We start from the raw sequence: 15,925 nt of genomic DNA on the forward strand, positions 1-15,925 counted from the left end.
GGCGTTAGAATGAGTAACCAGAAAACAAATTGCTGTTTAAAATTGTAGTAAACTGTAATTAAATGGAATATTATATGTTCCCAATATGGCCTAAAATGACATGAAAATGGAGAAGCATATGAGGATATTAATCCACTAGGAACAGAGAAGTGTAATTTGTAATTGTATTATAGAATGGAGGGAGAGCACTTATCTCAGTTGCTTGATGATTCCTTTTAACTTCTGTTCCCTCCTGCTGCTCCTCCTCCTCCTGCCACTCCTCCTCCTCTTCTTCCTGCTGCTCCTCCTTCTCCTCCTGCTGCTCTTCCTCCTGCCGCTCCTCCTCCTCTTCCTCCTGCTGCTCCTCCTCCTCCTCCTGTTGCTCTTCCTCCTCCTCCTCCTGTGGCTTCTCCTCCTCCTCTTCCTCCTGCTGCTCCTCCTCCTCCTCCTGCTGCTCCTCCTCCTCCTCTTCCTCCTGCTGCTCCTCCTCTTCCTCTTCCTGTCGGGCTCTTGCAGAGCAGGTCAAAGAGCCTGTTAATTTGTACTCTGTTTCAGGCCTTCAGTGGGTTAATATTGTTGCCTTGTATCTCTGTACAGCCCAGAGTAGTGTCAAGTTATATTATTCCTTCCAGATCATGTTTTTGTTTTTGCTTAAAGATTCTGAGAAAGCACTGAAATACCTAAGCCCTGAAGTAACAGGTGTACGATGGAAAGCAGACTATAGAACAATGCGGTACCATTGCTATCAACACCCCCTGGGCAGGCCCTCCTTCATCTTCCCTCTTCTCCAGAGTTCCTGAGGGTGCCACGTACACCCACATGGGAGCACCTTATCTGCCCCGAAGGCCTGGAGGAGGAGGCTCCAGCTGGACAGAGCACAATTATGTGTCTGACATGGTTTAATAACTAGGAGGCAATGTACCGTTACAAGTCAAGATGTAGATTAAATACTGAGCGACATGGGCACGCAGAGAAAGAAGGAAGCCCTGTGGGCTGGAGGGGTCAGGGAATGTCTCAAAGGACAGGGAAATAAGTGGAGGCCTGAAGGGATGGGGAACGTTTGAATGGTTGGCATGAATTATGTGAGAGAAGATGTGGGGGTGAGAATCAATCAGCCCATCAATAATTATCTAATGTGGCCTCATTTTGGAGAAGACATACACTCTAGGGAATGCACTGAGTGCCCTGAAGACGGCAAGCTAGCCAGGTTGTTAGATATTAAAGGCTCATAGGAGAAATGGTTAGAAAGGTAGATTAAGGCCAGTTTGCTGAGGGCCTTGAATGCCAAGTAAAAAAAGGTTTGGAATTTATCCTGTAGGCCAGGGTGTTCCACCCACATGGGATGTCCCACCATGGGTTATAAGTGAATGGAGGTAGTGGCCTACTTTGGGGAGGTTGGGGGTACCTAGACATCCCAGTGTCCATACTCATTTATCCCTGTCTCCATGCAAATATCATAGTCTATGTTTGCCTTGACTTGGAAACGTTTGGCTCTCACTGCCCTATAGACAATGCATCACTGAAGATATTTGGGCACTTGGTGTGATATTTTGAGTTATAATTTTATTTTCCTCCCCAAATGGACTATAAACTTCTCCAAAACAAGAACTTTCTTATCTTTCTTCTGCTGTTCCCACTTTGCTGCGTGGGGAGCAAATGCTCAAGAAACACTTGTGATTATTTCACTAATTGATATTATGGCTTTAAAAAACTAAACATTGCAAATCACCTACTGGGGATGACTACTATGCTTGCTTCCAGGAAGGCCTAGAAAGCATACAATTCCAAACAAGAGTAGCTCTAAGTGGTGGGTCAGAAAAATAAGCTTCAAAAGAATGTAAAAACACTTATGCTGGCGGTCATGTTCAGAAGAACTGTGAAGAAAGAAAATACCGGACAGTCTCAAGAGGTGAATAATATAGAAGAATAATTCTCTGGGTTAAGACTGGGGCTTTTGCTCTTCGAGAATCAAGACTGACTAATTCGTATGTTAGAAACCTCCTGATCATAATTCTAGTATATTCTATGTAGCAGTCATCAGGCTAACAAAAATTTCCCCCTTTATTAATGTTTTTTTTTATTCTCAGGTGGGGGTGGATTGTGATGTCCCATTTAAAGGTGAAGGGATGTGACCAGTCTGTAGTCCTTCAAAATGTTACATAAAGCTACCATACTACCCAGTAATTCCATTGCTAGGTAGCTACCCAAACAAAATTAAAACATACGTCCACACAAAAATATATGAATATTCATAGCAGCATTATGTATAATAGCCAAAAAGTGGAAACAACCCAAATTTCCATAAATTGGCAAATGGATAAGTAAGACATGGTACATTCATACAATGGAATATTACTTAGCAGTAGAAAGGATCGAGGTGCTGATAGGCTACAACTGGAAACCATGCTAGCGAACCAACTCATTCATAAGAGACCACATTTTGTATGACTCCATTTCTGTGAAATGTGTGGGGTAGTCACATTAAAGACAGCAGGTTGCCTAGGGCTGAGGGGTGTGAGGGAAATGCGGAGTGAATGGTAATGGGTAAGGACTTTCTTTTTGAGATGATGAAAATGTTCCAAGATTAGATTATGGTAACAGGAGTGCCTGGGTGGCTTAGTGGGTTGAGTCTCTGACTCTTGATTTCAGCTCAGGTCCTGGTGCCAGGGTGGTGGGATCGAGCCCTCCCACCCCCTTCGGACTCTGAGTGTGAAGCCTGCTTATGATTCTCTCTCCCTCTCTCCCTCTGCCCATCTCCTCTGCTCGCATGTGCTCTCTCGCATAAAAGAAATGAAGTAAAATAATTAAATTTAATTTAATTTGGAAAAAGATTATGGTGACAGTTGCACAGCTGTGTGTACTCAAAGGCATGGGAAGAAAGCTGAGACGGTGCTACAAATGAAAGGCTCCAATCACAGTGAAGGAAGAGCTGTTCTGCTCGGCAGGCAGTGCCTTTCACCTGACGGCTGGTTTGTGTCCCCGTATATTTCTCCAAAAGAGCATCATGGTTTGGCGGGTGGAAGACAGTACAGCTAACCTTAAGGAGGAGGCGGAGGAGGATCAGGTTAGTGTGGGGAAAAAGGGAGGTTAATAGAGCAGATTGGTGCTCGTGAAGGCACAAAAGGGGTCTGGCAACAAATTGAAGCCTGCTCTTCTCTCCCCTCCGTGGGTCCCGGTGGTCTGCTCAGCAGCCGACCTACCGACCAGCTCTCCGCGGCGTGGACAGCTGCTGCACTGCCACCCTCTCTCCTTTAAAGGCGGACGCCAACCGCTTCCGTGTGGTAAGCGAGTCCCGTTTTCTTGGTCGGATTTAGGAGCAAAGATCTGCTCCTGAGCAGTAGAGGGCACTGTTAGCACGTAAAGTCTGGGCTGAAGGGCACAGGAAGCCTGAAGTAGTGGAGCTAGTCTGCAGGGCATTAGAATCTAACGCTCTAAGACTAAAACAACATACTTTAGATTTTAGAACACAATTGCCACATTCTTGAAATAATGATTAGGCAACCATGCCACGGTATTAAAATAAAACCAAACTGCAGCAGCACTGTTAATTCCTAGAAGGATGTTTATTGAGACAGTCTGGACATTTTTTTTTTTTTCATCCAGTAAATGAATGCCTACTGTGCAGAGTCCTTTGACACAGCCTAAAACTATAAATCCAAAGAGACACCCGAGGGCTGCTCTTGTCAGATTGAGAAAATGAAGCCGTTTCATCCATATCTACATTTGTCACTTGAGCTCGGAATCCTATTGGATTCTATTCAAGATGGAAGTATTGTCAGGAAACATCTGATAGAAAAGGAGAGAAAATTGTTGGTTTTCATCTTTTCCCTGCCACCTCAACGGTGTGCAAACATAATAGCCAAATTTATTTAGTGCCTACCGTATGCCAGGCATTGTTCTCAGTGCTTTACAACCTCAATATAAAAGATGTGGTCTGTGGGCCAGCATCTCCAGCACCACTGGGAGCTTGTTAGACAAGCAGAACCGCAGGGGGCACCCCAGAATCTGCACTTTAAAGAGATTTGTATGCACATTAAAGTTTCAGAGGCACATGTATTGTCTTACTCAATATCCACAACCATCCTGTGACAGAGGTATTATTATTATCTCCAGTTTAAAGTGGGAAACCAAGGCAAAGAGAAGTTAAAGAATTTGCCCTGTACAAAGTTGTGACTTTTAATGCAGGCAAAATAGCTTCCATGCTCGTGCTTTTATTCAAATTGCTTAACATTTTTTTCTTCTTTATCTTCTCCCCTCATATGCATAAAATGGACATAATAGACACGTCTACCTTATTATCATATTTGTTAAGTAGTCACTGTTTATAAATGTATTTGAGACCCTTAAGGCAAAGGTACTTTTTATGGGTTAGTTACACAAAGTAAACTCTAAGCACTCTTTTCTTAGGGGTGCTTTTTTACCACAAGTACATTTTATCATAAATCTGTTTTTATGTCTGCCTAACATACCTGTAACACACCAGGTACACTCATACCCCAGGGCCTTTGCACTTCCCCCACATATCTGCACACCTACCTCTCTCACCTCCTTCAAATCTTTGTTTAAATAGTACATTCTCCAGAAGACTTCCTTGATTACGCTATTCGAAATTACAACTGTCCCTTCTAAGAAAATAATTCAGAAAGGAAAGCAGCTTTCCTAAAACTGAAGCAGAAGAGAAGACCGTTATTTTAGAGAGAGGGTTGTAAGTCAGCGAGGGTGGAGTGAAAGAGGGAGAGAGAGAATCCCATGAGGGGCAGAGGGTGGGAGGGAGAGAGAGAGAAAGAGAGAGAGAGAGAGAGAGAGAGAGAGAGAGAGAGAGAGAGAAAGAAAGAAAGAAGCGGGGCTCACCCAAAGCTCAGGAACTGTGAGATCATGACCTGAGCCAAAGTCAGATGCTTAACCTGACTGAGCCACCCAGGCACCCCAAAAGAGAAGGTCCAGGAAGAATAAGCTTAACCATCATGCCACCATCAGGTTGCTTCTCATTTCTGAGTGGGTCATGAAGAAATGGAGAGCAGCAACCCATAGTGCTCACTGTGGTTGTCAAGGGCAGACCCGGCCAGCCATGAAGAAGCTCTCCTACTGTGATGTGGCCCAAGTCAATACCTCAATGAGAGAAGAAGACATACCTTAGACTAGACCTACCATGATGTTTTCAATGCTGCCAACAAAAGCTGTGTCAGTTAAATGGACTCCAGCTCATTGGGTTTAAATATATTATAGTTTTCTGTGACCCAAGAAAAAAATTACAACTGTGCTGTGCCCCTCAACACACACACACACACACACACACACACACACACACACCCCTACCTTATTCCTCTTCTCTGCTTTGTTCTTCTCAGTAGCATGTTTTACAATTCGATAAACAGGATATTTTTTAATTTGTTTCATGTTTCTTTTTCGAATATAAATTCCCCTGAGGGCAGGGACTTTTGCTCATTTTGTTCACTGTGCATGCCTCCATATCCCCTCTCTTAGAAAATTGCCTGGCATCATGTAAGTGTTTTGTATTTGTTGAATGAATGAATAAACAAGTGAAAGGTTCCTACCTGCAAATTTCTTAAGATGTTGGGCCACATTTTAATCAGTTTTATATCTCAAAATCCTAGCTGTGTAATTGGCAAAATAAATGTTTATTGAAAGGGGGTTGTTGTAGTGACAGCATATTTATAGAAGTTTAAACAGCATATTTTAAAAGTTTATGTCAACAGAATCCTTTTTTTTTTTTTCTGTTCAGAAAATATCAGGTAAAAAATCTGGCTATTATACCACAAATCATAAGAACAGCTCACTTAGCCATATAATAAAGGATAATTTTTTTAAAAAAGGATAATTATATGTTATGTATTTGACGTCTACAGTGTTGAGAATTTCATACTTGATAGGCAATTTTTATTTGATATGTGAAAATTTTAGTAGCTTTTGAGGATATCACTTTTTACTTAATGCTATTGAGTTACTTTAAAACTTTCTCTGTGTGTCAAAGTTGTAAAAACTGTTATTTGGTGTAGTAGTTGCTAAGGTAACCATCTTAATGAGCAATTAATCATGTGAAATCAATGGAACGTATCCATGTGTAAAATTTCAACTCCAGTGGTTCAGAAAAAGACACATCATTATTTTCATGTTTTAAAATGAAATTCAAATTTTAGTCATATGGAGGGGCCAAAGATGCCACGTCATATTTCTTAATAAAATGTGTGATTTGCATTTTAGGTGTTACTAGGATTTGCTAGTATAAAATACTCTTTACCTTATGAGTTTCAAACCAATAAAGAGAGAGGCATCAAAGTCTGTCAGATAAAGATAAAATGATCCATCCTGTGATTGATAAAACTGAATCGAGGATGATAGCTTGAATCTTTGGTCACAATCCAGTCTGTTCCAAGCCTAGATCATGGGATGACTTAACCTGGAAGAGATTCTGAAAACCCACTCAGAATCACTCCTTTGAGTGCATATGCTTGAGCTCCACTACTGGGGAGAGAAGAGTGGGCCTTTTAGAAGGCAAGCTATGCCTGAAGTTACTATATTTACCAGATGGAAATGGGAAAATGGACCCAAACACAACCATTCCTCAGCCCCCTGGAAGAATTAAAAATGGAGCGATGCTAAGTCAGGTCTTCATATTCACAAACAAAGAAGCCTCTCACATCATCTGGGGAGAATCAAGTGGAGGACAAAGAGACTGGCAGGTGCTCTCTCCCCATTACATTTAAAAAAAATAAACTTATTATTTTTAAAATATTTATTTATTTTTGAGAGAGAGAGATAGAGAGAGAGAGACAGAGTGCAAGCAGGGGAGGAGCCGAGAGAGACGGAGACACAGAATCTGAAGCAGGCTCCGAGCTATCAGCACAGAGCCCAATACGGAGCTCAAATCCACAAACTGCGAGATCATGACCTGAGCTGAACTCGGGTGCTCAACCGACTCAGCCCCCCAGGTGCCACCTAGGTAAACCTATTAAAGTAGAATGCATGTGGGGTGCCTGGGTGACTCAATCGGTTAAGTGGCTGACTTTGGCTCGGGTCGTGATATCATGGTTCCTGGGTTTGAGCCCCTCATCAGGCTTCACACTGATAGTGTGGAGCCTGCTTGAGATTCTCTCTCATTCTCTCTCTGTCTCTGTCTCTCTCTCTCTCTCTCTGCCCCTACCCCACTTTCTCTCAAAAATAAACTTTAAAACAAGAGTCTGTTTCTTGTTTTGCCTCTCATTAAATAAATAAAAAATAACCTAGAATGTATGTTGGCATACCATATATGCAGAAAAATGCAAAAATCATGAGTTCAATAAATTTTACAAAATAAACACACTTATGTAACTAGCACCCAGATTTTAAAAAGAGAAGGACACCATCCTTTATCCTAAAAGTCCTTCCTGTGCCAACTGATCCACAAGCAGCTTAATTGCATGATGAAACACAGTTTAAAACTCCTTAAGGGGCTATAACAAAATCTAGCATACCAATAACATAAACTCAGAACAACCAGGAACCAATCAAAAATTATTCATGAAAAGAAGCAGGAAGAGGGGGGTTAAGATGGTGAAGGAGTAGGGTGACCCTAAGCATGCCTCCTCCCTAAAACACAACTAGATAAATACCAAATCATTGTGAACACCGAAGTATCCCGCTCTGAGGACTGAGAGAACAAAGCTGCATGTCTATGAGCAGAAAAAAAGACCAGCTCATGGAAGGTAGGAGCTGCAGAGAACTGACTGGGGGAGGAAAGAGCCGTGGGTGCTGCAGAGGGGAGACAGCCCTGATCGCAGAGAGAGGAATGAGAGAGAGAGAGTTTTAAAAAAAAGAGTGAAAACACGTGTAGGGGATTGCACAAGAAAACTCTTCCCCCAAACTATTGAGTGGGAAAAGGAGAGGGTTTAAATACCGCAAGTTTTTTGTATAAACAGAACAGAGTTTGAAGTTTCAGAGGTCAGCACCATAGCCAGGGTGGTGCCTGGCATCATTAGCAGTACTCCAGTGGGGAAGGAGGCAGAGACCTGGGAGTAGGCAGTGTGGTCCGAGGATCCCCTAGGTCACAGGGGAAGAAACAGTTCCCGGGCTTGGAGTGCATTTGGTAGGGGTGGTGCCTCTTTGGGGGCAAAAGAACCGGTGGGCAATATTGCGCTGCTGTATTCACCAGCACAGGAACAAAGATGCCGGCTGAGAGCAGCAAACCATGGCACCAGCTTTGTGCTGCAATGTCCTATAAACGCCCAACTGCCACGCAGTTGGGCGACTGCTTTCTGGGACAAACTGGCATCAGCCAAAGCACAGCCAGACCCTCCCCAAGAGGACCAGCACGGGTCTGAGCCCTGAAGGACCTCTGAGGCTTGGAGTTTTAAAACTCAGCCACCCCTGAGAGAAAACACAGGAGTGCTGTGCCGCCCGCCAGGTGGACAGCTTGGACACAGATAGGGTGAAGGCAAGGATCTGACAGAAGCCAGGGACACAGGAGGGGTGATTGTTTGCTTGTCTGTGAGGGCTTCCTAAGGAGTGGTGGGTGCGAGCTCCCTGCTGCAGAAACGAGAGAGCGGGAGGAAGCCATTCTCCCCCTGCCCATCACCTCTGAGTTCAGTGAGCAAAACAGTGCCAACAAGTGGAACTCTGGCCTCCTGCACCCTACAGGTGCATCTCCATTAGGGCAAGTAGGTCTGAGAACCAGAGCAACAGGCTCCTCCCCCCGAAGACCAGCACAAACTCCTGGTGTGTACCAAGTCTATTGATCACATAGTGCTGCAAAGCTTCAGCTCCAGGGGAAACACGATCTAGCTTCCTTTGGGTTTGTTTGTTTGTTTTTGATATAGGTACAGACTACAGAAAAAGCAATTTTTTAAAATATTATTATTTTATTTATTGTTTCCGGATCAAGCTCCTCCGTTTTTTTCAAGCTCCTTTTAAAAAGCAGACCAAACACACTTAGGATCTAGCTTCCTTTTTTTTTTTTAACTTCCAAAGTGACAAGACAGAAGAATTTACCCCAAAAGAAAGAACAGGAAGAAGTGATGGCCAGGAATTTAATCAATACAGGTATAAGTAAGATGTCTGAATTAGAATTTAAATAAAAAATTACAAGGATACTAGCTGGGCTTGAAAAAAATCATAGAAAACACTATAAAATCCCTTACTGCAGAGATAAAAGAACTAAAAATAGCCCCAAATTAAAAATGCTATCACTGAAATGCAAACCTGAATGGATGCCATGACAGCAAGGGTGGCCAAAACAGAGGAACAAATCAGTGGAATAGAAGATAAAATTATGGAAAATAATGAAGCTGAAAAGAAGAGGGAAAGAAAGGTATTGGGTCACGAATGTAGACTTAGGGAATTTAGCCACTCCTTAAAGTGTAATATTCATATCATAGAAGTCTCAGAAGATGAAAAGAGAGAAAAAGGGGCAGAAGATTTGTTTGAGCAAATTATAGCTGAAAATTTTCCTAATCTGGGGAAGGACACAGACATCAAAATCTAGGAAGCACAGAGAACTCCCATTAAATTCAACAAAAACTGACCTTTACCAAGACAAATCATAATCAAATTCACAAAATACACAAAGAAAGAACCCTGCAAGCAGCAAGGGAAAAAAGTCCTTAACCTCCAAGGGAAGACAGAGCAGGTTTGCAGCAGATCTGTCTACAGAAACTTGGCAGGCCAGAAGGGAGTGGCATGATATATTCAATGTGCTGAATGGGAAAAATATGCAACTAAGAATACTTAACCCAGAAAGACTGTCATTCAGAATAGAAGGAGAGATAAAGAGTTTCCCAGGCAAGTAAAAACTAAAGGAGTTTGTGACTACTAAACCAGCCCTGCAAGAGATATTAAAGGGGACTCTTTGAGTGTGTGTATGGGTGAGGGTGGGGGGAGACCAAAAGCAGCAAAGACTAGAAAGGAACAGAGAACATCACTGGAAACACCAACTTCACAGGTAACACAAGGGCACTAAATTTATATCTTTCAGTAATCACTCTGAATGTAAATGGACTGAATGCTCCAATCAAGACACAGGGTATCAAAACAGATTAAAAACAACAACAACAACAGCAAGACCCATCTATATGCTGCATACAAGAGACTCATTTTAGACCTAAAGACACCTGCAGATTGAAAGTGAGGGGATGGAGAACCATCTCTCATGCTAATAGATGTCAAAAGAAAGCCAGAGTAGCCACACTTATATCAGACAAACTAGATTTTAAACCAAAGACTGTAACAAGAGATGAAGAAGGGCATTACATCATAATTAAGGGGTCTATCCAGCAAGATCTAACAGTCATCAATATTTATGACGCCAACTTGAAAGCACCCAAACATATAAATCAACTAATCACAAACAGAAATTCACTGATAATAATATAATAAAAGTAGGTGACTTATAGCACTTACATCCCATTTACAACAATGAACAGATCATCTAAGCAAAAAATCGACAAGGAAACAATGGCTTTGAATGACATACTGGACCAGATGTACTTAACATATATATTGTGAATATTTCATCCTAAAGTGGCAAAACACACATTCTTTTTGAGTGAATATGGAATGTTTTCCAGAATAGATCACCTACTGGGTCACAAATCTGTCTGTTGATAAACTAATTTCTCTCCCTCTCATTCAATATTTTCTTTCAACTACTTTCCTGCTCTCTTTTTTCCAGCTATGCCTCTTGGTGTTTTTTTCTCTTCCACTCTGACTTTTCATTTCCTGTGTTTTTTTTTTTTCTCTTTTCCCTTTCACCTCTGGTCCCTTTCCACATACTTTATATTATTTTCATTTCTCCACTTACAATTAATTTTTTGTACCAGTTTTATTGAGATATAATTCACACACCGTACATTTCACCCATTTAGCATGAACAATTCAATGGTTTTTACTATATTCATGAAATTGGACAACTTCAGTCAATTTTAGAATATTTCCATCATCCCCAAAAGAAATCCTTAACCCTTTAGCTATATCGTTTGCCAGACGTCCCATTTCTCCCACCCCTATGCAAATCCTAATCCACTAATTGTTTCTACAGATTTGCTTATAGCAGGCATTTCATATAAAGGGAATCATATAATATGTGGTCTTTTGTGACTGGCTTCTTTTACTTAGCAATTAGCATAATGTTCTCAAGGTTCATTCAAATAGTAGTATGTATCAGATCTTCATTTCTTTTTCTGGCCAAATAATACTCCATTATTTGGATATACCACATTTTGTGTATCCATTTATCAGTTAATGGATATTTGAATTGTTTCCTGTCTTGCTATTACAAATAATGCTGCTATGAATATTCATATACAAGCTTTTGTGTGGACACATATTTTCATTTCTCTAGGAATGGAATTACTGGCTCATATGATAACTCTATGTTAAACTTCTTTTAAGTTTAGGGTCAGATAGGATAAGATAGGAATTGCCAAACTGTTTTTCAAGTGCCTTTACCACTTTATATTCCCACCAGCAGTGTATAAAGATTGTGATTTCTCCATATCCTCACCGAGGATTATTATCTGTCTTTTTGATCATGGACATCCCAGTGGGTATTAAATGGTAATTTGTTGTGGTTTTGATATGTATTTTCCTGATGTCTAATGACATCAAGCACATTTTCATGTCCTTATCTGCCATTTTTTATATCTTCTTTGGAGAAAAATTCAGATATTTTGCCCATTTTTAAAATTGGGGTGTTTTTTTGTTATCAGGTTATAAAAAGTTTTAAAAGTATATATATTCTAGATACAAGTTCCTTTTCAGATATATAATTTGCAAAAACCTCCCATTTTGTGCATTGTCGTTTCACTTTCTTCATTACTGTCCTTTGAAGCACAAAAGTTTTTAATTTTGAAGAAGCCCTGTTTATTTTTTCTTTTGTCGCTTATACTTTTGGTGTCGTACCTAATAACCCATTGCCAAATTCAGGGTCATGAAGATTTATTCTTATGTTTTCTTCTAAGAAGGTTATAGTTTTGGGGGACCCGGGTGGCTCGGTCAGTTGAGCATCCGGCTTTGGCTCAGGTCATGATCTCATGATTCGTGAGTTCCAGCCCTGTGTCAGGCTCTGTGCTGACAGCTTGGAGCCTGGAGCCTGCTTTGGATTCTGTGCCTCCCTCTCTCTCTGCCCCAACCCACTCGCATTCTGTCTCTGTCTCTCTCAAAAATAAATAAACATTAAAAAAAATTAAGAAAAGAAAGGTTATAGTTTCAGCTCTTATATTGAGCTCTTTGATCCCTTTTAAGTTAAATTTATATATGGTATGAGGTAGATATTTAGCTTCATTCTTTCACATTTGGATATCTTCTTGTCTGAACCCCACTTGTTGAAAAGACTATCCTTTGCCCATTTAGTAGTCTTAGCACACTTGTCAAAAAAATCAATAGGGCGCCTGGGTGGCGCAGTCGGTTAAGCGTCCGACTTCAGCCAGGTCACAATCTCACGGTCCGTGAGTTCGAGCCCCGCGTCAGGCTCTGGGCTGATGGCTCGGAGCCTGGAGCCTGTTTCCGATTCTGTGTCTCCCTCTCTCTCTGCCCCTCCCCCGTTCATGCTCTGTCTCTCTCTGTCCCAAAAATAAATTAAAAACGTTGAAAAAAAAATTAAAAAAAAAATCAACTAACCATAGATTCACGGGCTTATTTCTGGACTCTCAATTGTATTCCTTTGAATTATATGTCTATTCCTATGTCAGTATCACACAGTCTTGATTACTACTACTTTATTAAGTTTTGCAGTTAGAAAGTGTGGGTCCTCCGACTTTGTTCTTCTTTTTCAGGATTGTTTTATAATTCTTTTTTTTTTTTTAAACACTCTTTTCTTTATACCAGGAAATATATGAGGGGGGCAAGACAGGATTGGTCAGCCTGGAGAAAGATACATTTACAGGAGAATTAACAATGTATGATGGAGGTTGTGATAGGACAGTTAAAGATACTTATAAAAACATAATAGGGAGACTTAGCCAAATCTGGGAATTATGAAAGGTGGACTGAAGAGACAAATTCAGATGAGAACTGGTCAGGAAGAGGAGATAACCAAAAAAGGAGATAATATGCTACATATTAAAAAAAAGTTGAGTCTAGAGAAGGAGGCAAGATGGGACCTTCTTTTATCTCAAGGTCAATGAGCCATTGTGAGCATTGAAAGAATGATGGGAGCCTTGTGGACATGATCGGTTTACATGTGAAAGGACCACTGTCTGTACGGAGGAAAATGGATAGAAGAGAGCAACACAAAGAAAGGAAAGCCTGTTAGGGTGCTTTTGAAGTGAAAGATGATGTGACACAGGCTGTGGGGGTGGCGGTGGAGGTAGGAGCTTGAGGAGTGGAAAAGAAAGTAGAAGGGTGTGACAGAGTCTGCAGGACCCTGTGGTTCCTCAGATGTGAAGGATAAAGGAGAGACAGGAATCAAAAGTGGTTCCTAATTTGTCAAATTATCGAGTTTGTGCATACCTTGAGTATGGTATAGATATTGAATAAAGGTGAACCCCAATTAAAAAAAATAAAATGGGGGCGCCTGGGTGGCGCAGTCGGTTAAGCGTCTGACTTCAGCCAGGTCACGATCTCGCAGTCCGTGAGTTCGAGCCCCGCGTCAGGCTCTGGGCTCATGGCTCGGAGCTTGGAGCCTGTTTCCGATTCTGTGTCTCCCTCTCTCTCTGCCCCTCCCCCGTTCATGCTCTGTCTCTCTCTGTCCCAAAAATAAATTAAAAAAAAAAACGTTGAAAAAAAAATAAAATAAAATGGGAAAGTGAAATGTTTCCTTTCCTCAAAAATCCCCAACAAAGTTAAGTTGCCTGTAATTTGTGTGGTCTCCAAGTATTGAGTTTTTGCGTTTTTTACAACTACTGTGAGTGATCCTTATTTTCAAAAAAAGCAGGTGCAACCAAGTGGGAGGTTGTGACTGCAGGAGCTCTGGGGCCCCCAGATGGTGTGCCCCACAATGGACAGAAAAACTTCTCTACAACTATTCTCACCTCCTCCCTGGATTACCAGGACAGCCCCCCAAGGGGTTTTCTAGCTCCAGCCTTGTCTTTCCCAATGATCCCTTCTATCATTGTAGTGCAACCAGAATGATTTTCCAAACAGGTACATCTCAGCTTGTCACCTCCTTTGCATAAAACTTTTCCGTGACTTTCCATTGTTGTTAGGACAAAGTTCAGACCTTTGTTTTGTTTTTGTTTGTTTGTTTGTTTGTTTTTTTGACATAATTTTTATATTTCTGCACAATCTGGCTCCTATCTGCCTATTTGTGCTCTTGCCACTTCCTCCCTTACACTCTATGTTGTAGCCACACTGGATTGTCCTCAGTTCCTTCAACATTCTGTGCTCTCTATCTCACCTCTCAACTCTCTTTTACATCGTCTTTCTTTGCCTGTTACTATGCCTACTTATCTTTCAGGTTTTGCCTTAAGCATCGCTTTCTCTGGAAAACCTCCCTCCACTCCCATTTCAGATCAGGGTTAGGGATCTTCTTTTGTGCTGAGGACTTCTATGCCTCATGTTAATCGACTTGATAGGACCCAGCTCTCTTTTGGTCTGGCTTGGTCCAGGAATAGATGGTAGACTTTCCTAAAGAGTGAATGGACTGTGTTCCCTTCAAGTAGCTCTATAAGAATATAGGTTTTCTCAACCGTTGAGTGAGAATGAGCTGGCACCTGCTGCATAGCTAGCTACTGGTAAGTATCTGCTCTACAGTGACTTGATTTTGCCAAGAGATGATGAGCCTGAATATAGGGTTTTGTGAAGGTTGAGGACATGAGTAGGTCTCACCAGAAGGCTCACCCATTTCCACTGGACAAAAGAACAGATAGTCAATCCTCAGAGCTCTACTTCATATTTATAGCCTGGGCAATTTTTAATGCAGTTGTATCCAAACCTTATTGTCAACAACAAGAAAATGTTTTTAGTAAACCATTCATACAATACCCTGCACTGAGTAGTGCTACTTCCTGGCATTTTTCTTCCCATAGACTCCCTGGAAAATGGACTCCAAGGTAGATAAACAAGGAAAGCTATTACATGAAGTTGTTACTTATAAACCAGTTAAAAGTGAAACAACTATTTATGGCAAGCAATAAAAATTGAGAAAGCTGAAAGCAAACTGAGCTCTAATGTTCCTTTCTGGTAATAATTACCCAGCAGGTCAGTTATCTACTTGGGTTATTCGTACTTCAAGATAGTATTTGTAACGGAAGAACACCCGTCTTTCTCTTCTCTTTAGAAGACAAGCATGCATCCAGTTTCTCCAAAACTTGTCATCAGTCAATACACAACTGGCTTAAAAAATAAGGAAGTAGAATGGGGCACCTAAGTGGCTCAGTCAGTTGAGCCTCTGACTCTTAATTTCAGCTCAGGTCTTGATCCCAGGGTTGTGGGGTCTAGCCCTGTGTCAGGCTCCATGGTGGGTATGGAGCCTGCTTGGGATTCTGTCTCTCTTGCTCTCTCTCTCTCTCTCTCTCTCTCTCTCCACCCCCCCCCCCCCCCCTTTCCCCCCCTCCCCCTTTCTCTTTACATAAAATTTTGGGGTGCTTTGGTGGCTCAGTTGGTTGAGTGTCTGACTCTTGGTTTTGGCTCAGGTCATGATCTCATGGTTTGTGAGTTCGAGCCCCATATTGGGCTCTGTGCTGACAGTGCACAAGCCTGCTTGGGATTCTCTCTTTCTCTCTCCCTTTCTTTCCCCCTCCCCCACCCCATGTCTCTCTCACTCTCAAAATAAATAAATAAACTTTAAAATGAAATTTAAAAAAAAAAGGAAGTAGGAGAAAGGGAAGGAGGGAGAAAACACATCTCTTCCATAACTCACTGGAAAGTCATAGGACCTCCTCAAGAAGCTCTCCCCTTTGATCCCCAAAATCGTGATACTGGTGCAGTTCCAATTCTGTATAATCACCAACTAATGGTGCTCTAACCGGAGCACATGCTGTTTAGCCTAAGCCAGATTCCCAAACCTAAAGTCAAA

General features: G+C 41.5%; 2 long non-coding RNA genes across 2 annotated transcripts in view; one reads left to right on the forward strand and one right to left on the reverse strand.

Annotated features, from left to right (window-relative positions):
* LOC121038078 (uncharacterized) overlaps positions 1-15,255 on the forward strand; it is a 199,188-nt gene extending 183,933 nt beyond the window's left edge. The window contains exon 8 of the long non-coding RNA XR_005794137.1: positions 15,188-15,255. This is a non-coding gene — a long non-coding RNA (uncharacterized LOC121038078). The remainder of the gene's footprint in view (positions 1-15,187) is intronic.
* On the reverse strand, positions 2,771-4,096 carry LOC121038079 (uncharacterized). Its single transcript, XR_005794139.1, has 2 exons — positions 3,180-4,096; positions 2,771-3,016 (listed from the first exon to the last, which is right to left on the reverse strand). It is a non-coding gene; the product is annotated as an uncharacterized LOC121038079 (long non-coding RNA).
* Positions 15,256-15,925: the final 670 nt, after the last annotated feature.

Source organism: Herpailurus yagouaroundi, unplaced genomic scaffold (assembly GCF_014898765.1).
Source record: "Herpailurus yagouaroundi ecotype Mexico unplaced genomic scaffold, PumYag 165, whole genome shotgun sequence".
In the NCBI taxonomy this organism is placed as follows: Eukaryota; Metazoa; Chordata; class Mammalia; order Carnivora; family Felidae; genus Herpailurus; species Herpailurus yagouaroundi.